The sequence below is a fragment of the Lemur catta genome, chromosome 14 (assembly GCF_020740605.2).
Source record: "Lemur catta isolate mLemCat1 chromosome 14, mLemCat1.pri, whole genome shotgun sequence".
Classification (NCBI taxonomy): Eukaryota; Metazoa; Chordata; class Mammalia; order Primates; family Lemuridae; genus Lemur; species Lemur catta.
In genome coordinates, this window is record NC_059141.1 from 32,844,534 (window position 1) to 32,871,160 (window position 26,627).

The window sequence follows — 26,627 nt, forward strand, 5'->3', positions numbered from 1 at the left end:
CCTAAACGTAATGAGTGATCAATAAATGTTAGCAAATGGTGGTAGTGGTGATAGTGATGGTGAAGTGGTTGTAATGATGATGGTGATGGTGGCAGTGGTGATAGCAGTGGTGATGGTGGTTATAATGATGGTGATGGTAATGATGATGGTGATGGTGGAGTGGCCATGATGATGATGGTGATGGTGGCAGTGGTGATAGCAGTGGTGATGGTGGTTATAATGATGGTGATGGTAATGATGATGGTGATGGTGGAGTGGCCATGATGATGATGGTGACGGTGGCAGTGGTGATAGCAGTGGTGATGGTGGTTATAATGATGGTGATAGTAATGATGATGGTGATGGTGGAGTGGCCATGATGATGATGGTGATGGTAGCAGTGGTGATAGCAGTGGTAGTGGTGGTTATAATGATGGTGATGGTGGTGGTGGTGATGGTGCTTATAATGATAGTGATGGTGATGGTGATGCTGATGAGGGAGTGGTCATAATGACAATGGTGATGGTGGTGGTGCTGGTAGTAGCGGTTATAATGACGGTGATGGTGGTGAGGGAGTGCTCTCAACCACAGTACTATGCCAGCTCTCTGCCAGCAATGCTGTCTCCTTGGCAAATACCCACTTGCATTTCCACCTGAACTTAAGCAACACTTCTTCTGTGAACCATCTCCTGGTCTCCAACACAGAACTGACCACTCCCAATTTTGCAGTCCCTCTGCTTCTCATATAGATATCCATCTTAATGCCTGAAATTCCTCATTGTATTTTTGTCTTTATATGCTTCGCTCCCCTACTAGACTGTAAACTCCTTGAGGGTGGGAAGTTTGTTCATTATTCTTTATAACCCCAGTGCCTAGTATAGTGTCAAGTACATATGAGTACTTAACAAGTGATTGGGGAATAAGTGGTGAATGAATGAATGAGTGAATAAAATGTCAGTAAAACGATGGGCATTATAAGAAGGGCAATAACATTTCTGCATTTTAACAAAAATATAAAAGTAGATAAGGTTCAATATACTAAATTTGGAGAAAGAAAGAAGAGGGTGGTAAGACTTCACTTCTTAGGCTCACAAAGGGTATGGACAAGGTAAGCAAGTTCACGTTCACACAATAACAGAGCATTGAAACTCAGGCCTACAGCCTTGAAGCTTGGAAGTTTTACTAAGACAATGAAATAAAGTACTGCTTTCATTGTGAATGAATGTGTGAATCTAAGAGCTAATTTAAGCTGAAAAATACAAATGGACTTTCTAAAAGTTGAAAATAATTCACTGATGGTTGACCCAAATCCCATTTATACTTTCATTTAATTCAACAAATAATTAAGGAGCACCTACTGGTAGTCTCAGGGCTGAAATACAAAATAAAAAATACAGTCCCTGCCCTAAGGACACTTACATTTTAGTGGGAAGACAGATGTAAGCAACCATTTATTCAGTTATTCTCAAATCATCCATGGTAAGGAATGGCTTTTTTATCATTTCATTTCCGATGTGTCACAGAGTGATACTTCTGGAAAACATAATGAAAAAAAAGTTACTTAGAAAAACAGAATTGTACAAAGACATACAAAATACAAGCTCCAGTTTTTTGTAATTATTATAGTCAAAAACAAAATCACTGTCAAATTGCTATAACTGTCACTATAATAAACGCTTACCATTGATTTCTATACTTTTCTCATCATAGAATAGGAATAGTTTGCAGACCAGTAGTGGCTCACAAGCCACATTTTGAGTAGTATTGATATGTATTACAATGAGTTAGTTGCTTTTAACAGAGGCAATAGTAAGAAAAGAGGACAAGAAGTTTTTAAAGAAACTTAAATTATTTGAGAACCAAGCCTACTTGATTGATATATTTTTCCCAAACATTACCTATGCCTCAGACTAAAAGACTACTTTTCTCTTCCTCTCCAGGACCTATTTTTTGAAAAATATAGCCCATGTTTGCTACCTCATCACCATGCCAGAACTATTTCGTAGCCTGGAAAAAAATAGAATCATTGCACTTTTTCATACTTCTTTTATAATATTTATAGTCTGTAATGTGAGATAGCTATTTATCTCTTCTCTCCCATTAGATTTGAAGCTCCTCAAGGGCAAGAACTTTATCATACTTACCTTAACATCTTCCACAGTACCTATTAAAAGTATTTACATGATAAGTACTCAATTATTGCTTGCAAATGCATGAAAAAATGAAGTAATGAATGAACAAGTGAACCGGCTATTCAGTCAGTGCCTGCAAAAACGGATTATTGAGATGTACTATGTTTTAATTTATTTGATATGGAACATTAATGCTTCCCCTTAGACTTAAGCTGCTGGAATCACTTAATTTTTTTCTATACTTGGTCCACATGTGAAATTCCAACCAACATCAAATGAAAGTTTGATTAAACAGACCAGGAACAGTACTTGTGACAGATGTCAGTTTCCCCCCAGGGCAGGATGTGGGTCTGGAGACCAGAAGACAGACGACACTACAGAGGTGAAAGTTCTCAAAAAGAGCTCATGCCCTATGCCCAAAGAAAAATGATGTGTACTTCCCCTCCAGAAAAGAAACAAGTTCAGATACACAGAGCTGTCCGGATCAAGTCATCAGATTTTGAGCCTGTCTTTTCTCCCATATGTCCAACCTCCCTTTCATTATTGCATTCACTCCCCATGATAAAGAGGAAAAAATGGAGAATTCAGTGGTATTGCAAAAATATGTCCAACCTAAGAAGGCAAAAGGACAATACAGTTTCAGCTTCCAAGACAAATGTAGCTCCTCAAAAGCTCTTGTTGCCCTTGATGCTGGTTTCCTGAAGCAGCAAAGATTCCCGGGATTCTGCAAGCAGCCAGAATTATCTGGTGAGTGATCAGAAGGCTCCTGGGAGGAGGCCCAGCTGGGATTCCTTCCAAACCGTATCTGCACCACCTGTAACTCTTTAATACATTTGCTTGCCAGAAGATCGTCCCAAGCCTGGGGGGATGGGGAGAGCTGCCATTCCAGAAAGAACCACCAGCCGGCTTTGGCAGCACTGGGGCGTCCTTGTGCGTTGAGAAGGAGGCAAGACTGCCAGCTAAGGGCACCTCGCCAGCCCTGGTATGCAGACCCAGGACCTGTGCCCACTCAGCCTGCCCCAACTTGCCCAGGGGAGAGAGAGGCCAGGGAAAGATGGGAAAGGTGTGCATTCCCCACCTCCTTCCAGTTCCAGCCAGTTCCAGTCTCCTTTGAAGTCCTGGGCCAGGAGGCATGGCCAGTACTAGTGCTGGGGTTTTTTCAGTGAGCCTCTGGGATTCGGGTTCTTTCTCTCTGGAAGGCAGACCAACATAAATCAAAAAGCACGGGCTTTGGAAGCACATAAACCTTGACTGAAATCCTGGCTGGGCCATGCACTGGGTTATAAACCCAAGGAAGTTATTCAACTTCTCTTAACCTTGGAGTTCTTATTTGTGAAATAGCATTAATCTAACCCAGAGTTTCTCAACCTTAGCACTATGGACATTTTAGACTTGATACTTTTTTGTGAGAGTGGGCTGGGGGGGCGGGTGCTGTCCTGTGCATTATAGAATGTTTAGAAGCATCTCTGGCCAACCCACCAGATGCCAGTAGCACTCTTCCCCTCCCAGTTGTGACAACCAAAAAAAACCAATTCTAGACATTGGCTAATATCCTTGGGGGAGGCGGTGGGGGGGGGGGATGGGGTGACTAAATCGCCCCCAGTTGAGAACTACTAACCTGACCTAATCCTTAGGATTGTTTTTTTATACACATCATTGCAAATATAGAGCCCAGTACCTATGGATGAATGAAAGAAAAGCACCCAAGAATTATTAACTCATGTAGCAGAAGCTAGTCCTGCCCCACACACGTCCCCTCGGCTCCCACTTCCACACACTTATGGCCACTGCCCGTAAACACTGTGACTCCCCAGCCTCAGGAGTACAGTTTGTCACCACAAAGCAAGTTGGAAGCTGATGCCCTGGGAAGTAACCTTACCCACTGACAATACTTACAGACAATAAGTTGGATAAATACCCCCAGCTTCCTAGACCCTTAGTTGAGATAATTCTACAGTCTCCCCGAAATCCCCAGTGAGATGGGACTTCATTGCCCATGGGGGTAACTGGCTGTACAACTCACCCCCTTCCCTGTCTCATTTTCCTGCTGCCCCACAGGTATCTCCCAGGACTACTTCCCAAACTCTTTTCACAACTTCCTTTATCTTTCATGTGTTTCTTTTAGGAACCTACTATGTAAAAATTATGCCTTCTATTTCTGTAAATGTCCTACCTATTGATTGATCAGGATTCTCCTTAGTACACTCCCAGGTTATGGTATTTCTGAAATTTTTTTAGGTACTGCAAATAAGCTATTGTTCTGCTCTGGGGGCTGCTGAAAATTCTGATCAACACATCCCAGATGGTTTCAATGCAGGTAGAAAATAGAGTCTAGGATTCTCACTTCCCATTCAGCTATAGGCCCAGTCTATCCCCCACATTATTGCCACACAGCTTCCTTCTAAAATGTACAACAGATCATGTCTGACACAAGCCAGTGGTCTTGTCTATTGCTGTCACCTCAATCCCTAAAAACATGCCTGGCACATGGTAGGTACCTGGTAATATTTGTTGAATTACTGAGTGGATGTCCTTCTCATGCTTAAAGTCTTTAGATGCTTCCCCATGTTATCAGTAAAGGATAAAGATCAAATTCCTATAAATGGTACGTAAGGCAGAGGCTTCATGACTTGGCCTCTGCTTCCAACTTCATCTCTCACCACTTATCCATTCTCTCTTACTCCACAACACACACAGACAGCCTGCACGTTAGCCATCCCGTACTATTTGTGCTTCCTGGAAAGGATTGTTCTTTTTATGGCTATGCTTTTGTATATGTTTCCCCTTCAACTTGGGATGTCTCTTTTGGATCTTTTTCCTATTGATGCCAACAGGTTCCTCAAGAGGCTGCTCAACTCTGACTTCCTCTGGATGATATACCCTGATCGCTTTACGATAATCTTTTTCTGCTCCCATTGCACTATTGTAATTTGGGGTTTGCTCAATAATCTGCCCCATCAGAGAGAGAGCCTTGAAGTAAGGGGTCATGTCTTTGATTTTTAGGTATCTCTGATGCTTGATACATTTTAGGTGCTCAGAAAAGGAATGCTTGTGCATTCATGCAAGGCCCTGATTGTTCTCTGTAGTAAGACTTTGAAGAGGCTTTAGTATGTTATCCTCACTCCCCTAACTCAGCAACTGACTTATGCCTGGAGAGAATATTGGTGAATCCCAGGGATTCCCTAACTACTAACCTTCAGAAAGACAAAGCACAGGTACATGAACCACATTGTCTAAGCTTCCTACTGGTATGCTTTGGCTGTACTAACGATGAGAAGAACCTAGCGCCTTGGCCAAAGAATAATGTGACCTGCCACCCGAGCCTGCAGAGAAGGCTCAGTGTATGAAAACAAACTCCTTCTACGTTGCGCAACCACGTGGGTGGCTGTCATGAGAGCCCAGAAAAGCTGTTTGGAAGTGGTGCTCTTCATTGAGCTAAGCTCTTTCAAGCCAGAACAGCTTCAAGATAGAATGTTCACAAATTCAACATTAGGCCTTAAATCTTGGAGCTGTGCTTAGTACTAGTGAGCTGGTTTTATGCAAACGGAGAGTAGAAAACAAGAGGAGAAGATGTGCTTGTTCTGCTCCAAAGTCCCAATTAATTCTACATCTAAATCATCTTCAGAGGAAGGCTCTAGCAGGAACACAAAGACCCCTCCTCACTTCCCCACCCTTCTTTAATTTCTACCCTCCCCAAAACAAAATGGGTTAAAGAGCCCCAGACATTTCCTTTCCAAAACAACCTTGAGGCTTGGATAAAATCTAATCGTGTGAAAAAAAGAAATTATATCAGCAGTGAGAAACGTAGGAAAGAAGAGTTTTCATTGTATTGATTCAATCAAGCAACCAGCAAGCAGCAAGCATTGACTTACATGAACAGCTCGGGCATCAGGACGAGATTGTTTGCTTCTGAAAAGTGACAATATTTATAAGGTACATATGCCTTCCAAGACAGTGTCTTGTCAAATGCTGAACATGACATCTGAAAAGTAATAGATGTTTATATGATACTAAATCTTCTGTATCCTGTCAATGAGGAGACATTAATTGAAATCTCTGAGCTAAGAATCAACCAACGTCCATTTTCAACAAAGTAGAGAACATAGGACAACTATGTCCTATGTCTACTAGGACCACTGGCAACTTTTCCTAAGTTCCAACTTCCTGATCTGTGAATGCCCTATCAATATCCTGTTTATTTCACAAAAAGAGTCATTCCACCACTAGGTAATTATCCTTAGTTCTCCAAACCCTTCAATCACTGGACCATCTATTTCCCCATATAGAAACCTGAATGCAATATGAAGGTCGTCTTTTTTTCCTGTGTTTCTAAAAATAGTTTCCACTTGACAATACATGATGCTATATGCTGTCACAACCACACTTAAGGAGTATGACCTGAACAGCACAGTGGAATCTCTTCAACTCAACAGGCAGATTTTTGGGATGAGAGTCTAGGATCTGGTCCATTAAAGGCCAGGAAAGTTCCATGTGGCAACAAGGGTAGAGGCTAGAACTTCCTCAGAAAGAAATCATAGAACCACCAAATGCCCAAGCTGGAAGGAATTCCCAAAGACCACAAAACCAGCTAGCTCACTTGATAGCTGAGGATACTTCCCTAAAAGCCAGGGAAGAGATTTGAAATGCTCAAGTCCCAATAACAAGGAAGAGGAACCATGCCAGGACTCATGTATCCTAACATCCACTCTGTGCTCTTTCTACTGCTCCACATGGCCTCTCATCAGATAATCCCATTGCTGAATCCCACAGCCTCCTGATCAAGCTTGCCTGGTATTGGTGGCCCCAGACTTTGACAATATGTTTTAGCTGATAGTTTAGATAATCTAGAAGAGGTTAATGTTCTTTTCTATGCAAGTACTATTAATAATTATCCCTTGTTACTTTCGTACCAGTAAATCCATGTGGACTTTATCAGAAGGCTCAAAGAGTTACCTACCCAGGGCCTTACAGATAATGAGTAAAATAATTAGAGGCAGAGTAGAGGCTAGATTCCAGTTCTTCTGACTGCCTGTATGGCATGCTCTCTGCTCCTTTAAAGTCTCCCATGCCCCAGTTCCTGCAGAGAGATCTCAAAGAGGAAATGACAGATTTCAATGTCCAAGTCTCAAACCAATCATTTTGAAGCCAACATACCATATTATGTCCCATCCTACTTGTATAACTTTAGCCAAGATCATCTCCTTCAGCTGAAACCTTCCCAGTACCAACTTTTCCTGCTAAAGACAAACATGAATCCAGCTAAAGGAACTGCTACTGCTGTTATAAATATATATTATTACTTGTAGGACTCCGCAGAATGAGAGGTAATTCTCTTTTTATGTGCAGTAGTAGCAAGGATGTTTAAATGTCATCTTTATTTTGATAGTATTTCAGAGGAGGACATTAATGCCACATTCTATTTAGATAAATTTTTATTATACTGAAGGCCAGTACCTTTCCATATTGGATTCTCTTGCTGGACAAAAGGCTCCAAATGGCGTTAAAAAAAGAAGTATTTTTTAAATAGTAACTATGACTTCTATGGAAAAATTTTAAATTCTGACAGAGAGGTGTAGGGTAGGGTAGGCTGGCAAAACTATATCAACAATACTAGTGATTTAAGCTTGGTTTTACTTTAACTTGTGACTCTAACACCTTCCTTCTCCAAAGACTTCATCCCTGACTAATAGTTTCAATTTCTAGGTGGTTTTCTTCTGATATGTCATGCCTAAGATACAATGAATAGGCCAGCCTTTAGACAGATTATCAGGTAAATTTAGACAGATGGTATACACAGAAAGAAGGTCCCTTTACTAAAAAAAAGAGAGAATGAAGAAATAAGTGCTTCTGGTTACTTAGTGCTAGTAAACGGAGTATGAATTAGCACAGCACATTTAGAAAGCACGATAGTCAAACCAAGCTCAAGATGAAAAATTTTTAAGCCCTGTGACAGTCACTCTTAGAAATAACTCTTAGAAAAATTACATAAGTAAAATATCCATTGCAATGTTAATCAGGATGGGGAGTAGTGGGTTACACGCATGAGGAAATGAAGATGTCCATTGTCATGTTGAATAAAATAGTAGAAAATTTTGGAACAAAAACTGGAAATAGTCACAATGTCCAACAATAGAGATATAATGTAGTAAAGTAAACTATAGTGTCCACCGATTAAATATACAGCCATTAAAAATGACAATCATGAAACTTGTGTAAAAACGTAGAAAAATGCTTTTAACAAAATGTTGGAGAATACAAAACAATATGTATGTTTCAATGACAATAATTTGAATATACATCATTCTCTGCTTAAAAGGCTTCAGTGACTTGCCACACAATCTCCTTAATATGGCCATAAGGCTCTTTTTTGTCTGGTCTCTACCTACCCCTCCAACCTTAACTCACCCCGCTTCCTAACTGCCTTGGTTCTGAGTGTTTAGAGACCTTAGAAATTTCCTGAATATGTCACCTTCAGCAAACAGCTGAGGGATCCCTTCTTTGGGAGGCTTCCACCACCTTCCCTGCAACAACACTATCTCAGCATTAGCACCCTGCATTGCAATTGACTGTGTAGTTTTCAGTTGCCCCAAGTGGACTGTGAGCTCCTTTTCAACTGAGGTGTTGTCTACCTTACTCACAGCTGCATCCCAGAAAAGCACAGTGCCTGGCTTACAGCAGGGCTCAATGGATGTGCATTGGACGGATGAAGAAATAAAAGAATGATCAATGAGTAAATCAGTGAGGGAATCAAAGAACAACTGTCTCTCCTACTAGCCTCCCTGCTCTCTGATTTGAGTGAAGAACTGAATGCATGCACACCTGTGTGCAGTGCAGCCCAGAGACAAGAAGGGAAGATACCAGGTGAAAGACTGTAGTGTTTTCAAAACTGTTTTTAATATTATGGAGAGTTTGAGGGTAGGGAGGTAATAGCTTTATTGAGGTATAATTCACATACCTTGCAGTTCACCCATTGAAAGTGTAAAAAGCAATGGTTTTTTGTATATTCACAGAGTAGTGAAGCCATCACCATAATCAATTCTAGAACAGTTTCCTTACCACAAAATCTCCATACCACACCCCCAATATCCCCATACTCCCCAGCCCTAAACAAATGCTAATCTGCTTTCTGTCTTTATAGATTTACCTATTCTAGACCTTTCATATAAATAGAATCATCTAAAAGTCTTTTGTATTTGGCTTCTTTCACTTAGCATAATGTTTTCAAGGTTCACCCATGTTGTAGAATGTATCCATGCTTTATTTCTTTTTATGGCTGAATAATATTCCATTGTATGGATATACGATTTTTTGTTTATCCATTCATCAGTTGATAGGCATTTTGGTTGTTTCTACTTTTGGGCTATTACAAATTATGTTGCTATAAACATCAACATACAAGTTGTGTGTGGACATAACATCTTCATTTCTCTTAGGTATATAGCTAGCATGAAATTGCTGGTCCATATGGTAATTTTATGTTTAACTTTTTGTGGAACTGCAAGGAGGTTTTCCAAAGTGACTGCACCATTTCATATTCCCACCAGCTGTATATGAGGATTCCAATTTCTCCATATCCTTGCCAGCATTTATTTTTCGGGCTCTTTGATAATAGCCATCCTAGTGGGTATGAAATGGTATTGTGGCTTTGATTTGCATTTCCCTGATGACTAATGACATTGAACATCTTTTTATGTGCTTATTGGCCATTTGTATATTTGATGTGGTTTCAAAATCTTTTTTTCAATTTATAAAAATGTTTAGAATGAGAAATCATTTCTTTCTAATAAATATGAAGTACACTAGAGATCACGCTGAGCCTGTGGTGACAACCACCAAAGGCAAAAAGGACAAATAAGCTGACTTAATGACCTATAAGGGACCAAAGAGGGAGTGAGCCATCCTTTGGGGATGAGTGAGGACTTCAACCCAGCGTGAGGTGGCAAGACTTCATTCCTGACTCTGGGCAAGTTACCCAGCCTCTCTGAGCCCTGGTTTCACAGCTATAGACTAGAACACTCACAAATCCAAATAGAAGAGCCAAGTTCTCCGGCACCCCTGCTCTCCAGTGAGATTCCTTCCATGACCCCATCCCCTTGGAAGTGGGAAAAGAAGAAGTGCTGTGCTCCACCTGCCACATGCACCACCCATCAGTCCATCAGGCTCAGCCAAGCCCTCTCAGGCCCATCCTTACACCGTCATGGGCTGGAGCAAGAGTACATGTGGCGGACCACCTAACCCATGTCTGAGTACATGGAACAGGTCAAGAGTATAGGTTCTATCCTCCCACCTTGGCAAGTGAACCTTCACAATGACCTGAAAGGCCAGCTTCAAATTCTGAATTCCTCAAAGTTCCTCAGTGAGTGACTTGTGGGAAGAGGGGACCTCAGAACCCAAGGCCACACCCTATTTCTTCCCACACCTGCCTCCATCCCACACTGCAAGCCACCTTGTTTGCATGTATATGGACCCCTCTGGCCACATGTCCAAACTTCATTCACAGCCCCCTGCAACAGTGGCCTCCTGACGCCCCCTAGAACTAGGCAGTGTGCAAGCTGACAGCGTGGTGGACTCCTAGGAAGTCCGACCCAGGAAGAGGCCTGTGAGTGCAGGTGGGTTCAGGGCTGTTTGGGCAGGAATTAGGGCTCCCAGGCAGCTGAAGAATGGAGGGGCATACCTGAAGTATGAGGTGGACGTAGTCCTCTCAGCCCTGCAAACTCATCGCCCTGAGGTGCAGTAGGAGGGGGCCAGAGCAGGGCTCTGATAGCAGAGCCCAGGCTCCAGAGCAGGGCTGCTCCTCTACCCCTCTGAATGCCACCAGGATTGTTTCAGGGAAGATGCCTAAAAAGAAACATCTGCAAAAATGAGATTGCAAACCCCCTCCCTCAACCTCGGGCTTTCTCCTGGCAATGGCCCCACAGGCCCACTGGGCATGGTTAGCCCAGAGCTTCATGAGCAGCTGCACATGGAAAGCCCTCCGGGACACACTGAGGCATCAAGAGGGCACACCAAGGTGACCCGGAGCCTCTCTTTAGCCCTCCCCTACCCACATTTGGTAAATTAGAGAAGATTAGTCAAAACTGGAAGGAGATTCGAGGCTCACATTTTCTCTGGATGGTTTGCTACATCTAAATAATCAGAACTTGATGGTGGAAAGCAGATTGTCCATTATCATCAGTATGATTTCAGCCTGCTTTATGGCTCCTCGGTGAGTTGAAAACATATTTTTAGTTTTAATATCAAAACCTGTCAGAATTTGTTTTGCTAAAGCTAACAGAATGATACAGGTCAGATCAATTATTATGAGAAATTCCATTAAGGAAGTGCCATATGTGGCACTATAAAAAAGACCGAGAGGCACATATGGCTAGGAAGAAGGGATGGCATTGTGTCCCCTGGACGTGAGTGACACCATCATGCCCTTCAGGCCCTGCTGCTGTGGCCATGCTGGAACGAGAGACCCCTCCTCCTTCTCCATTCCAGCCTCATGCTCCCCTCTTTCCTCCAAGCCCTCCTGTTCTCTTCGTTGCCCCGACCCATGAGACTGAGCAACCAATTTAGTTTTCATTTCTCTGCAAAGGACTTGGTTAACAGGACTTTTGGTATCCCAGGTAGTTGAAACCTTTAAACAGGTGACAAAGAAAATGAAAGCACAATTAAAAACAGGGGCATAAGTTGGTTTCTATGCCCTCCCTCTGGCCCACAGGGTGAGTGGTCAGGGGCTAAGAATACCAGCTCTGGGATCAGACCAGTGGGATTTAGGTCCCCACTCTACTACTCCCTCTTCGTGTGACAGTGACCAATTGACTTCATCCCTCTAAGCCTTGGTTTTCTCATCTATAGAATGGGGATAATAACATCAGTTTCCCCAGGTGCCTATGGGGAGAACTAAATGAGATAATGCATGTTAAAGCACTTAGAATGATGGCTGGTGAACAGTAAAAGCTCAAGCCACGTTAATAATTATCCTTATGTCGCTGGCAGGCAATAGGTTTGGTGGAAAAGCATGCGATTTCAATCAGGAAATGTGGATCTGTCACTGGCTCTAAGACTTTGGACTAGTCTTCACCTCTCTGGACCTCCATTTTCTCATCAACAAATTGGAGATAATCATACCCACCTGGCAGCGTTGTTCCAAAAGCTACTGCGTGGTGAAAGTGCTTGCAAACTATTCTGTGATAGCCAAGCATAATTTAATGTAATCATCTCTGAGCTAGCCCCGAGCCTCTGCAAACACTGGACAGATGCCATCTACATGAGTTGGTTCAGAGTATGGACTGTCTGGGCAGTTGAGTAATAACTAAAAGCATCCTAAGAGTCTAATGATGCAAAGCAAAAATGAGTCAGAAATGTAGCAGCCTGGACTCAAAAGGGCCTGAGATGTACAGCAGCACGGTGTTCACAAAGGAATTGCCTGACTGATTGTACTTAATAGCTTAGCATCTCTCAAATAGGCTGCTTTTTTAAAAAAAAAGAAAAGAAAAAAAACCCAAAAATTGATATTCGGTAGTACAGCTTCCTTTCAGTCTATAAATGGTTTCATCTGTAATGGTTGTGTCCCTTGAAATTGTAACCCAAGACATAAGCCAGTCTGAGCTACCGAGATGCCCCACAATGGCAGCCATTCTTGGCGTGGGCTGGCCAGACCTTGCCTTGGAGTTTTGCTGATGGAGGCAGCCAGTGACCTGGCTCAGATCGTGGAATTTTTCAACCTTCTGGTCCCAGCCCTTGGCTAACAATTATGCCCTCTGAAGGCCCTTCCAGCCTGGTCATTCTCCAAGGCCAAGTGAACTGATTATTTACACATAACTCTTCTTTCTTGGACTCTGAGGCCTGGGGTGTGTTAAGCATTTTTATCCTGAATCTCTCACTTAATGAAAGCCTCGGGGATACGTAACACAGGGAAATGGAAAGGGGGAATGAGCATTGAAGGAAAATGAAAGGAAGGCAGAGAAAACAAATGCTCCCCCTGACTCTGCTTGGCTTCCTCAGGTGAAGGAAGAGGAAGGGCGCGGTCAAGGTCGCAGCGAGCTGGTTCTGAGGAGGAAGCAGTTTGGGGAAGCAGCGGCCTGCAGAGCTCGGGAGCTCAGACTCCCGCGGGACGGGGCCACTGCCAGCCACGGGGAGGGCGGTGCTCCTTCGGCTCCCGTGGCATCAGGAAGAGGCCAGGGGCCACACCAGGAGCAGGAGACAAACCCCCAGGCAACATGCAGAGAGGGGCAGAGCTGGCCTGGGTGGGGGATCCCATGCTCCTCCTCGAGCACTGGTCTTTACCCCATTTCCTCTTAGCTGTGGTTAAAGAAAAAACTCCTCATGTGTGTAATTTAACATCTCAGCAGGCACATGCCTTGGGGCTCTTCCAGCCCTCAGCTACTCTGTCACCTCAAGTTCTCCTGTCCCCACCTGCCTGTGCACTGGTTCCTTACTTTCTCTTTCTTTCTTCAGTCCTCTTGCAGCTCTCTCCACTTGCTCCCTTCTCAAACCCTGTGGTCCAAACCCCCTCTTTCCCCTCCTCCTCCCCCAAGCCCCCTCCTCCCTGCTCCTCCTCTTGGATCCCCCTCCTCCTTGCTCCCCCTCTTTGTCTCCCATTTCTCCTCCTTCTCTCTCCTTCTACTCTGCTTGTCTACCTTTCCTGCTCCCAGTCCATCCCTTTAAGATACCCTAATGGGGACTTTCTGATTTCTCTGCTTCTGGCTTCTAGAACGTTAATGGTAGATTCAAATCTTATAGGTAGCTGTGAAAAGGCCTCAAGATTCGCGGGGAAACAAAACCGTAGGGAGAATGGTGGTGCATGTTTAAATAAGTAAAATAAGTATAATGATAAAACAATTTCATTGTAAATTTTCTAAGAATGTAGACGACTTCTTATATTTCTTTGTAGTTTCCATAGAGCCTAGCATTGTGTCTAACACATAAAGAAATACTCAATGAATATTAATTGAATAAGTGCCTCCACCAACGAATGGAAGCATATGGAAGCAAAATGTGATTTTCTTTCATGTGAGCACATACAGCCACAGTGTCAGTGGAGCCAGAAAGTATGTCTTTAAAGAAGGTTCGAAATCCTTAGGAAGGTATATATATTCACTTATAATGAGTGTAAGTACTATTAAAAGGTAAATGCCGCTGCTAAGGTTTTTCCTCTTCCATGGGCCAACATTTCCCTTGTTTTCATTACTGATTTTCTTGGAAAACCCTCTTAACTACAGGTGGAATCCCAGTGCACAGTTCCGTACACAAAGCCACTGATTGTGCCCCGTGGAGATGCTGGACTCTTTGCCCTTCACCCCCTGCACCCGCCTGGTTCATCTGCCAGATTCATCTAACTCATCCTGGCAACAAATGTTCATTTTATGCCTCTTTTTGCCAACCTTGATGCTGAGCACTTTACACGTATCATCTCATTTAATCCATACGACAATCTGAGGAAGGTACTATTGTTAGCCCTGTTTTTCAGATGAGGAAGCTGAGGCTAAAGCTGGTCAAGTAGGTCCACCAATGATCGCCGTTTGCCCATCGCTGAAGCAGCTCCCAGGAGGTGGGCCTTGCTGTTTTCAAACCAGGGCGGTCCCGGGCAAGCTGTCCCAATTTGCCCGGGCCTGGGGGATTTCCCAGCTTCCACTGGGAAATCCCCATGTAAATTGGGTGAGCTGGTCACCCTACCGTGGTCACGTGCGTAAGGCCATCCAGCTGGTTCCCATCAGACTCAGGAGTCAGAGCCATCCCATCTGACGCCAGGGCCCCATTTTTAACTGCTCTGCCTCACCCACCCAACCACTAATCCTGCATTTCTGGCTGCTTTGGAGACATCCCACATTTGCCTCATACTCCAAATACCACCCTGCAAAAAAATCTCCCTTCCCTTAAAACCCACTGTGCTAATTCCTCCTCTGTTAAGCAATACCCAAAAGCATCCTCCGAGTCACTTCCAAATCTCTCAAATCCCTCCCTTCCTCACTATTCCATTTACTACCATCCTGGTCCAGGTTTTCAGCCCCTGAATTCCCAGAACCAAAAGGTTTCTCCACCTCCAAAACTCCATCCTGCATCCCACCCTGGGATTTATTCTCTAGAAGTGTAGACCTGAAAGAGAATTCCAGTACAACATTGCATCTGGCATGTTACAAAGCTAAGGCAGAGAGAATTAAATGGCTCATGCAAGGCTGCACCAGGGCAGAGCCCAGTCTAGCACCCCCCCCCTTCCTAACCTACAGGCCAGCATGCTTTCCCAAGCACCTGCCCTTGCCTCTCCTGTGGCCCCCTGGGCCCCAGAGCAAGTCCAAACTCTGCATCTGGAGACATTCCAGCCTCCTGGCTCTCCCTGAAAGTCTACCAAGTACTGTCTCCACTCTGCTAGATTGGTCTGGCCCTTGCAGCTGCAAACCTCTGGACCACCTGTGTATCTGTTCCTCGATCCTTGCCCGCCTACCCTCCCTCCATTACTGAGAAGGTTTTTATTGAGCACATACTATACGGGCAAGTCTTGCTGTAGCAAAGACGCAGTCCCCCAAACAAGCAGCTTCCACTCTAGCTCAGGTTCCACCTCTTTGTGACCCCTCCCCCAGCCCCTTTCCTTATGATGTTCCAGGATGTGTATTGTCAGGACGGTGACTTTGGCATTTAAGCTGTTCGATCTCATTTTCTGTCTGCTCCATGTAGGTGGGTCCCAATTTCTTAAAAAGAGTGTCAGGTCTGGGGTATAGTGATACGGGAAAGCCTTTCTTCCTGCTCCCCACGACACATCTGACCTTGTGACGGCCAGATCATCACTGCTTGAGAACTTCTTGTGGAGCTGAATTAAATTGGTCACAGCAGATTCTCTGTCACAAACAATCCTATGCAACAATTTCTCTGATTCCAGTGTACACAGCAGTCATTCTGACAAAGAAAAACTTTACTGCATGTTATTTTCATTGCAGTCTAGGAGGGCAAGAGCTGACACCAAACTGACCCATTTACATTTCTTTTTCCATCACTAGGGAGAAACACCCCCCCTTCTCTGCTCTTTCTCCTCCTCCAGACGTCTCAAAGAATCTAATCATCATCTTCTGAAACCCCTCTGTCACCGTCCACCCCCTCAACCAAATGCACATACCACCTCAAATACTGAACCACAACTCAGATTTTTAAAGTTCAAGAACTAACAAGAAGGAGCAATTGACTCATTTTTCCTTGCTTCAAAGTGCTGTGGGTTTTGTAGAGCAGCCCTGACACCCCGAATGTGAGCCTGTTTCTGAAGCCAGGGCAGACCAAGGGGACTCCTACCTCCCAGCCAGATTGGACAATGGACCATAAATTCTACAGGCTTGATGTGTGACCTTGGGGCAAATAAGTTCCTTCACTGCTCTGGGCTTGGGATCCCTCAGCTACAAAGGGAGGGGCTTCTCTCTAGGCTGTCCAAGGACCCCTCCACGTGCCCATTCTGCGACTCTGATTTCTTTCTCACTCCTGGACTCTCTCCATAGAACAACCTGCTCCAAAAACAACTCCAGTCCCCATAAATCTTCCCTCGCCAACACAGCTCTTCCATTGCCAGTACAAAAGGTGGAGAGATGATTTCTTTTTCTTTTCTTTTCTTTTCTTTTCTTTTCTTTTCTTTTTTTTTCTTTCTTTCTTCTTTTTTTTTATTAAGTTTCATGCTGAGAAAAGCTCTTGAAAACTTCTGGTTCACCCAAGATGGAAAGAAACCCCCAAGAAGGGGGCAAACAAGCCTTAGGGCCTCTCAGCTGTCCTACGGAGGTAAAGCTGCTATGAAAACTTTGGTAGTTTGATTTCAGAAGCTCACAGGGATCCCCAAGCCATTTACCCTTTCAGAATAGACAGTAAGTAGACGATGAGTGGGCCTCAGAAAAGCCACCCCCAACTTTGACATTTTGTGGATTCCTTCTTTGAATGGCATGAAGGGCATCAGGTTCCCACTGGCCTTTGCTTGGAGAACTCACTTGCAAAGGAGAAGGAAATACTGTCCCAACCACGATTGCCTTCTAAGGAGAGTGGCTCTTAATAAATATGAAACCCTCTGCATCTGCTGAGTAACTTGATGAATTTGGATATGCAAAGGGGGCCCAGAGCAAAGTGTGGGAAGAGAGGCAGGAAAGAGTTGAATTTCTGTGCAAACTAATATGAAAAACTAGAATTTGTGGGGAGAACCCAGGAAGCAGGCCATGAGAAAAGAGGAGAAGGACGAAGGGAAGAACTGGCAAACTGGATGAGGCGTGGGCTCTACGTGGCGTGCAATGGCCAGTGAAAACTCTCGGGGATGGGAGGCCGGAGCTTGGATAGCTATTTTCAATATGTGGTTGTGGACTATTGCAATAAAAGCCCCTCCATCTTCCTCTTAAATCTACTCTAAAATCTTCCCTACCAACTACCATGAATAACTGGGGCTTTTTGTTTGCTTGTGCAGTTAAAACTCAGGGAAGAGGCTCAATTTCAGGTATGAGTCAACATGGACTCGAACAAAAGGAGTAGAGCCATAACATAAAAAAGCAGGAGTTAGAAGCCAGGAGCAATTACAAGAAAATAACTCTCCAAAAGTTTGGAGAAATTACTGAACATTCACAGTGTATTAAATTGGTGGTCCAAGCCCATCTTTTCTAAATATCAGGGGGAAAGAAGACTCCGTGTGCGTGCGTGTGAATGCACCCGTGTGCAGACACACACAGGCACACACAGCACTGGAAAAACTCCAAAGAAAAGGCTAAGGGAGAACCTTTGGCCCAGTCTGGGCGCAGACACAGGGGAAGCCTGGCTAACAAAGAGCTGGTGCTCCCTAGAATGGGAGCAGAGTCGTGGCTGCTGGCCGGCAAGGAAAAGTCAGCATCCGGGGAGGAGGCAGCTGCTGGCGGCCAAGGGGTGTGGATGTGCCCGCCAAGCCTCTCCGCAGGGAGGGGAGCCAACCAGGAGAGTTTGATCAGATGAGGTATGAATTTCTCTTGATGGTTCAATGCTTTTGCAAAGAATATTTGGAAATGTCTAAAAATCATGGTGCCTCAAAGATGGAAGATGGCTTCCCCCTATAAATACAGCCCCTGTTAAAGCTGTTAAAGAGCATGCGAATGGACATCAGGAAAAACTGAACCGAGAAAGGGAGCTGGGAAGGTTAGGTGGTGGGAAAGAACCAAATTCCTGGAAACCAGACTATAATCCCAGCGGGGTGGGGCGGGGGGAAGGAATGCAGCCATGGAGATAGACCCTTCTATGCACTGGGAACGAAACAGCAGGAGCGAGGAGGGGTCCGGCCCAACCTCACACAGACCCAACCGGGGCCCTAAAGCTCCTCCTCGCCTTCCATGTTTTATGTCTTCGGTTTCGTTCATTTCTCCACATGTTTACTGAAAACCCAACACAAGCCAGGCATGTTTCTTGATGCTAGGGATGCGGAGATGAAACAACAGGCCAGGCCTCGCTCTCTTGGATTTAGACTGCAAGTAAGGGGGCAAGTACACGAATGAATGAGATTGTTCTAGATACTACCGGGTATCCTATGAGCAAAATGAAGCACAGATCTGTGACGGAGAACGGCTTGGGGCAGGGGGTGCTCTAGAGAGGGTGGTCAGGGAAGGCCTCTCTGAGGAAGGCCCACCTGAGCTGCAGAAGCAGCAATGAGGAGAAGGAGGCGCTGGAGAAAGGCATCCCGAGCAGAGGGTGGGAAATGCCAAGGCCCCGGGGAGGGTAGAGGGTGGGTAGGATGGAGCTGGAGCGTTGTGTCTACAAGCCCAGGGACAGGTCCTGCAGGTCCCTGGCAGTCACCATGAGGGGAATCGAAGCTGACAGCCCCCTGGAACACTGTCCCTGAGAACAGTCCCTTTCCCGAGCTGGGGGAGGCCATTTCTCCGGGAAGAGAAGCGTAGCATGAGCTCAGCACCCACGGAGGAGGCTCCAGGAGCAGTGCTTACAACGAAGAGCCACCAGATGGCTCCGTGAGGAGACTGCCCGCTTTGCCATTGCTGACGCTTTTCCTGTTCTAAGGTAGAAGCATTTCTTTCCCACTGAACAAAAGCTTCTTTAGCAAACAGCTCCTTTACCTTTTTTTTTTTTTTTTAACAGAAGGAATCAATAGGACCAACAGGAGAGCCCAGGTCTAAGTCATCTTTGCCGTCTTGATGGCTAAAAGAGGCAACTCCTCGATGCTCCACTCCCAAGCTCCCATTTTTTCAAAGCACTGTGCTCAACCCAACTGGCTTGGTCACCCTCCTGTTCAGATAGACAATCCTAGGAAAAAAGAAATGCCAGGAGCCAAGGCCACAGGCCAAACTCAACTCTCCAAGGAGCAGATTGCCCAGTAATGACATCTAAGCACTTAAAAAACTTGGGGTGATTGTGTGAGAAAATGGGGAGGGGGGGAGGGCAGGGAGCAGGAAAGTGAAAGGAGCTTCAGAATGAAAAGGCAGACAGGAGCTTGCTATTTTCGCCAAGACTGTCTTGCAATGATATGTATTATTAAATAGAGGCAAGAATTGTTCCAGACTGCCTAACGCAGCCTGGCCATAGAAACCATCATTTTGTGTGAAAGAAGGAGCTCAGAGACCAGCACACAGCTTGTGTAAGGAAGTAAGGGTCTGCAGGACTTGTCAGTGAGTCAAATGAATTCAACAAGGTGCCGCAGGGCCCAGGGGCCTTTCAGGGCACTCTGAAGAGTCAAAAGTCGGTGGGGGGGGGAAGCCCACCTTTAAGGAGCTTGCCATCTAATGTTGATCGTGGGAATTCTTGCCCACTGGAATGCTTTTCCTCCTTTACATCTGCTGGAATTAGCCTCTCCCTCCCCTGAGCTCCCACAGTCCTTGGCACATATTATAGTCATGTCCGGGCCTGTGTCCTCTCCAGCTGGGGAGCTCCCTGAGGCCAGGCCTACCTGTCACTCACACTTATGGCCCCTCCCACCCAGCGTCACCCACAGAACCTGGCACCCGGCCAGCCCTTCGCAAGTGCTCACGGAACTGAATTTAGCCTGTGCTAACAGGAAGCACAGCCACAGAACCCAGGGGACAGTCTGTGACCTGAGTAAAGGACTGCGTTAAACTGGATGTGGAGAGCACTCTCCTTAGCCCAGGCAAGGCTTAGCACACAGTCAGCCCTTCGTAACGGTGTTCTGTTCTCTTGGTTTGTTTTTTCCTCCTACGAGGTAGGATTTGAGAAGCTTAAAAACAAAACTTTGTTAAGGCCCCTTTGCCCTCAAATCCCTCCTCTCTCCCTGACATTGTGCCTATTATACATGAATGAGTCAAATTAGTGGGATAAGGCAGTGAAGGGACCTACCTTAAAGTAAATCTGGGAAGACAACATGTTTGGGTAAGTATTATTATCACTTACTAACAGCTAGGAAAACTAAGCTCAGAGAGGCTAAGTAACTTGGCTAACGTCACACAGCTTATAAGTGGCTAAGCCAGGATTTAACTCTAGACCTGACTTCAAAATAGTCCCACTGCCACTGCATTAGGCAAATCTTGCCTGCTGGCATGGGACTACAGCAGAGTTTCCTAACGTGAACATCTATAGCAGAATCATCCGTTCTCTTCAAAATGCAGATTCCAAGGTTTCACCTACTTAAATCTGAATCTCGGGGAGCGGGGATTGCATTTTGTGAGGCTCCCCAGGTGGGTTCTTACTCTCACGTTTGAAACCCACTGATCTTGGGGCAAGATTTAAAAGTCTCTGGCTCTGGAACTGGCTGGTGGGGAACTCAAGTGGACCTTGATCCAAGAGTCAAAAGAACAAATTTTAGGAAGCTGTGCTCTGCGTCAGAACGACCATCATTCCCTTCACCTCTGGATGTCAGGGCTAAGACGTGGGCCTCCTTTTGCGTCGGTGTTTATGTCAAGAGTAGTGCTGCAGGCAGGCAGGCAGTGAAGCGTGTGGTTTACGGTTGCTGTTTTACTTTTTGTCAGCATCTGCCCTAGTCATGTTGTGACTAGAACTCAGGGACCTTCCTACGAGAAAGGGCAGTGATAAACGAATGAATATTTATGGGGGAGGGGGAGAGCAATATTGTTCAATGTATACATAAAACAAACATATGTTTATTATATGTAACATATTTTTTATATTTATTTAACAATATTGTTCTTAATGCTCTGTTCACCAACTTTCTCTGAATTAGTACACACACACAGTTAAAGTATATTTGCCATGATTTTGTTCATTTTGACAACTCCCATTGAGGCAAATTGAAGGTGAAGAAGTAACCCTGGAACATGAAGCTGTACGATGATTTTTCTACCTTCCTGACCAAAAAAAAATAGGCAGGAAAGGCCCTTGGTTAGTTGCTTTCAGTAATGAGGAGGAAGAGAGGCCTGATGAGCCCATCGTCTTCTCATGAAAGGTCACTGGTGTCATTTCTCCAATACCTTCTGGAAGGTGAAGCATGACAGGAAGTCCTCTAAACACAGCACACAAACTGTATTGCTGGAATGTTCGTCTTTCCCCTGCTTTACTGGCAGTTCATGGCATTTGGGCAAGATTGGCCCCCCAAAGAGTCCCTTACGGTGAGTTTAAGAACCACCACTGGCTTAATCCTCCTGTGGCATTGCTCTGATCACACAATTCCCTAGACATGGCCCGTTTAAATGGCCCCCAGTTGCCTATATAGTCAGTCAAAATCCACTGGTCTGGAAGCTCTAGACCCTTCTCAGCTTAACCCTCTCTTCCTCTGGAAATTATCCCAGGATTCCCTCATACCAAGTAGCCTCCCCCATGACATATTCTATGGTACTCTGAAATCCCAGCCCTTCACACCCTGATAATTGCTTAACTGAAATTGAATTACATATGTGTAATGTCACCAGAGCTAGACTGCTGAGGCCAGTGTTGGTAGGGACCAAGGCTTTTTGTTCTAGCACCCAGAACAGTGGCTGGCACTGAGTCCTCAAATACTTGTGACTCACTCAGTGACTGACCAACTGACTGATGTTCTGGTCCCAACTTAACCGTTTCAGCTTCCTCTCCTGATCTTGCTACCCATACCCCTATGTTCCATCCAAATCTACTGTTCCCTGACATCTGTCTTTACTTTTCTACCTCTGTGACTTCGTTCATGTTCTTCCTTCTTCTTGGATAATGGACATTATTTCCATTCCATTTAAGGACAATCAAACCAATAAGACAGAAAAAGCTTTTTTTCATTGATATGTGATTTCACATACGATAAAATTCACCCACAGTCTAGTATATTCACAAGTTTGGGCAGCCTTTGCCTCTACCTAGCTCCATAATATTTTCATCACCCAAAAAGAAACTCTGTACTCGTTAGCCATCGTTCTCCACTCTTCTTCTCCCCAAGCCCTGACAACCACTAATATACTTTGTGTCCCTATGGATTTGCCTATTCTAGATATTTCACTGAAATGGAATTATACAATATGTTGCTTTTTATGTCTGGCTTCTCTCACTTAGCATAATGTTTTCAAGGTTCATTCATGAAATAATGAAAGAGGAATGAAGCATGTATCTGTACTTCATTCCTCTTTATGGTTCAATAATATTCCATTGTGTAGCTATACCATATATTATTTCTTTATCAGTTAATGGGCATTGAGGTTGTTTTTACTTTTTGGCTATTATGAATGATGCTGCTATAAATATTGTGTACCTTTCTGTAAACATATGTTTTCAATTCTCTTGGGTATATATTAATACTTAGGAGTAGAATTGCTGGGTCATATGGTAACTCTACATATAACTCGTTAAAAAACTGACAAACTGTTTTTCCAAAGTGGCTGTACCATTTTACATTCTCAGCTGCAATGTATGAGGATTGTAATTATAGATATCCTTGCCAACACATTATCATCTGATGATGACTATGATGATGATGAGGATGATGATGGTGATGATTGCCATTCTAGTGAGTGTGAAGTGGTATCACTTTGTGGTTTTGATTGGCATTTCCTTGGTGGCTAATGATGTTGAGCACCTTTTCATGTGCTTATTGGCCATTTGTATATTTTATTTGGAGAAATATTTATTCAAATCCTTTGCCTACTTTTAATTGGGTTATTTGTCTTTTTATTGTTGAGTTGTGAGAGTTCTTTACATATTCTGGATACTAGACCCCTATCAGATATATGATTGGCAAATGTTTTCTACCATTCTATAGGTTGTATTTTCACTTTCTTGATCATGTCCCTGAAACACAAAAGTTGAATTTTGATGAAATCCAATTTAGTCTTTGATTGCTTGTGCTTTAGGTGCCATAACTGAGAAATCATTGCCTAATCCAAGGTCACAAAGATTTATATCTTTGAAGATGTTTTCTTCTAAGAGTTTTATAGTTTTAGCTACTACATTTAGGTCTTTGACTGATTTTGAGTGAACTTTTACGTTTTTTGTGAGGTAGAGGGTCCAGATTTATTCTTTTGCATGTGGATATCCAGTTATCTCAGCACACTTATTGAAAAGATCATTCTTACTCATGGAATTTTCTGATCAAGAAAAAAAAATTTAAAGACAACCTTGATCCAACAGTCTGACCATGGTAAAGACAACCACCACCACAGTCTGAGGTATCACAGTCAGGAATGCAGAGATTGGCTGGAGTATTTTATTCAGTACCTAGTATGTGAAAATTCCAAGAGCAACATCTCAGCTCACCACTTTTTATATATACCAGTGTTTTTTAACCTTATTTAGAGTAAATAATCCTATGAGATTGTGAACTTCTTAACACACATAATATTCTGCTTAAAATGTTAAAAAGTTCACAGATGCTCCTCAAACAAGAAGCCTCTCCACAGCCCCTAGGTGAACAATCCCGGCTCTACCCTCCTTCCCACAGAGTTCATCCACTACTAGGGCTGCAAGCAACATCCCTCAAAGTAGCTGACTCACTCTGTGTTTTATTTGTTTGTGTACAGCACTACCCTATCCTTTGAACTTCACGTTGCCACCTGACTTCTACATGTGTGCACCTATTCCCTGGAGGGCCTTAAACTCAACACCTTCAACTTGTCATCTTCCCTCCCCCCACCCAGCTCACACCCCAACTTCCCTTTTTTTCTGGTCAAGGCACTGTTCTTCCCATCACCCAGGCTAAAATCTCAAAGTCATCTTCACTTCTTCTTCCTCCCACCGCCCCTCCCCCAACATCTAATCAGTCTCCAGGTTTATATAGCTGTTCCTTTATCCTGGCCCCCTGTCAGTACCCCACCTGGCCTAAGCTCTTATTCTGAGGACTGGGCTGATGCAATAGATGTTTCTGGCCTTGCTCATTTCTTGCCTTTGGGTTCTTCACTTTCTAATTTATTAGAGCACCAGATTGACCAGATGAAAGAACAGTTCTGAGCATTTCACTCACTGGCTCAAAAAATCTCAGTGGCTTGTCATGGTCCTCCAAATTTAGTACAAACCCAACTAGTCAGGAATCCAAGAGCTTCCATCTCTGACTCCAACCAACCATCTGGCCTCATCTCCTGACTCACCCCAGATACTCTATGTTCCAATCATTAGTGTCACCATTGACATTCCCTGCACTTTCGTGCCTCTTACCCTCACTCTCTTACTGGCCACCATCCTTGCAAGTTAAGCCTGCTGCACCTTCAAGCCTAGCCCAGTGTGATTGCCTTCTCTGCCCAGCTGGGGGAGGAACCATCCCTTCTCTCATCTCTCACAGCAATAGACTTATTTTTATGTGAACATTACTGTTATTGTACATCTTACATCCCTCTTAGCACATAGCACAATGTCTTGAACCAAATGCTTCCTTTATGGATATTGGTCACATTCGGCAGTGATTCTCATAAGGGCATATGAATCAGAATCACTTGGGAAACTTTTTAAAAAATACCCTACTTGGGACCCAGACCTCAATATTTTGAAAAGTTTCCACTGATGATTCTGGTGTGCACCACTAATTAAGACCTACTTTTCAAATTAACAAATGATGTTTAAAATATACTGAACATCGGCCGGGCGAGGTGGCTCACGCCTGTAATCCTAGCACTCTGGGAGGCCGAGGCGGGTGGATGGCTCGAGGTCAGGAGTTCGAGACCAGGCTGAGCAACAGCGAGACCCCGTCTCTACTAAAAATAGAAAGAAATTATCTGGCCAACTAAAAATCTATATAGAAAAAATTATCCGGGCATAGTGGCGCATGCCTGTAGTCCCAGCTACTAGGGAGGCTGAGGCAGTAGGATCGCTTAAGCCGAGGAGTCTGAGGTTGCTGTGAGTTAGGCTGACGCCACGGCACTCACTCTAGCCTGGGCAACAAAGCGAGACTCTGTCTCAAAAAAAAAAAACAAAAAATAAAATATACTGAACATCTACTGTGTGCCAGGCATGTTGTATGCATTATCTCATTTAATCCTCACAGAGTCTCTTTGAGGTGGGTAGTATTATTTTCCCATAAACTCAGGCTTAAAGAGATTAAGTTATTTGCCGTAAGTGGGCCATTTGTAAATAAATGAATTAGAAGAAATAAAGGTCCCTGAAGGTCACTTACAATCTATTAGAGAAAAATTTAACAGTAATTTTCCAGGAAAATCTATGTCCAGATTTAGTGATTTTGAGCTGTTTTCTCCTTTTCTTAGCTTTGTGACCTTGGAAAAATTGCTTGCCTGCTCTGAGCTTCTGTTTACTTTTCTGCAGAATGAGTATAATACCTACTATTGTTACAAAGTAGTAGGAAGGAATAAATAGGTTAAAACATGTAAAGGACTAAATGCCTGCACATGGTAAATGCTCAATAGGTTAGCTATAACTATCATAATTATTTTTAATTCAAAAATATGCATCAACCCAAAGTATTCCTTCTTGGCTCCAGTCAACAATGGCGAGCTAAGAGGCACAATGGCTTAAGTAAGTCACTTATAAGACTGACAGTCTTCAGGGTGGGGCAAAATTAATAAATAGATTTTTACTGAGGGACTTCTAGGTAACAGGCTTTGGATGGAGAGGAAAATAGAGATAGGCTCCCTACCCTCAGGTAGCGTACAATTTTTTGTTACTGAGATCAAGACCACTCTACCCACGGGGCAGTTTGCCCATTGGCCTGGAGGCCTGTGGGTTCTTGGGGAAATGCCTGTGTCAGGATTTTCTGTCTCTGAGCTTAGGAGTGGCCTGTTTCCACAGCATAATACTCCCCTCCCAGACAGCAAAGACGGAGAGGAACATGGAGTGGCTTTGGGTTTGATCACTTCTACCACTGCCTGGAATCACATAATTCTCAAACTTCCCTTTGACATTAACCAAACACGGTCTAGTTCTGCTTTCTCTCCTTCCTAAATGTAGTAGGGGCGGGAGGGGGGCAGTGATTGTAAATGACTATAATGTGTTCTTTTGCAGTAAAAACACGGACATATTAAATATTTTAGCTATTGTAGCCTGCATTGGACTGCAAGTGCTATTTAAATGCTCGAATTTGCATAGCATGTTTGGATTTGCAGTATTCTTTCACATACCACCCCCCCCACCCCGTGAGGAAGGAATTATTGCTGTCAGTTCACAGATGAAAAAACTGAGCTTCAGAGAGTTTTTGTAATTCACCTAAGTCCACATAGCTAATGAGTCACTTTGACATGGAACTTC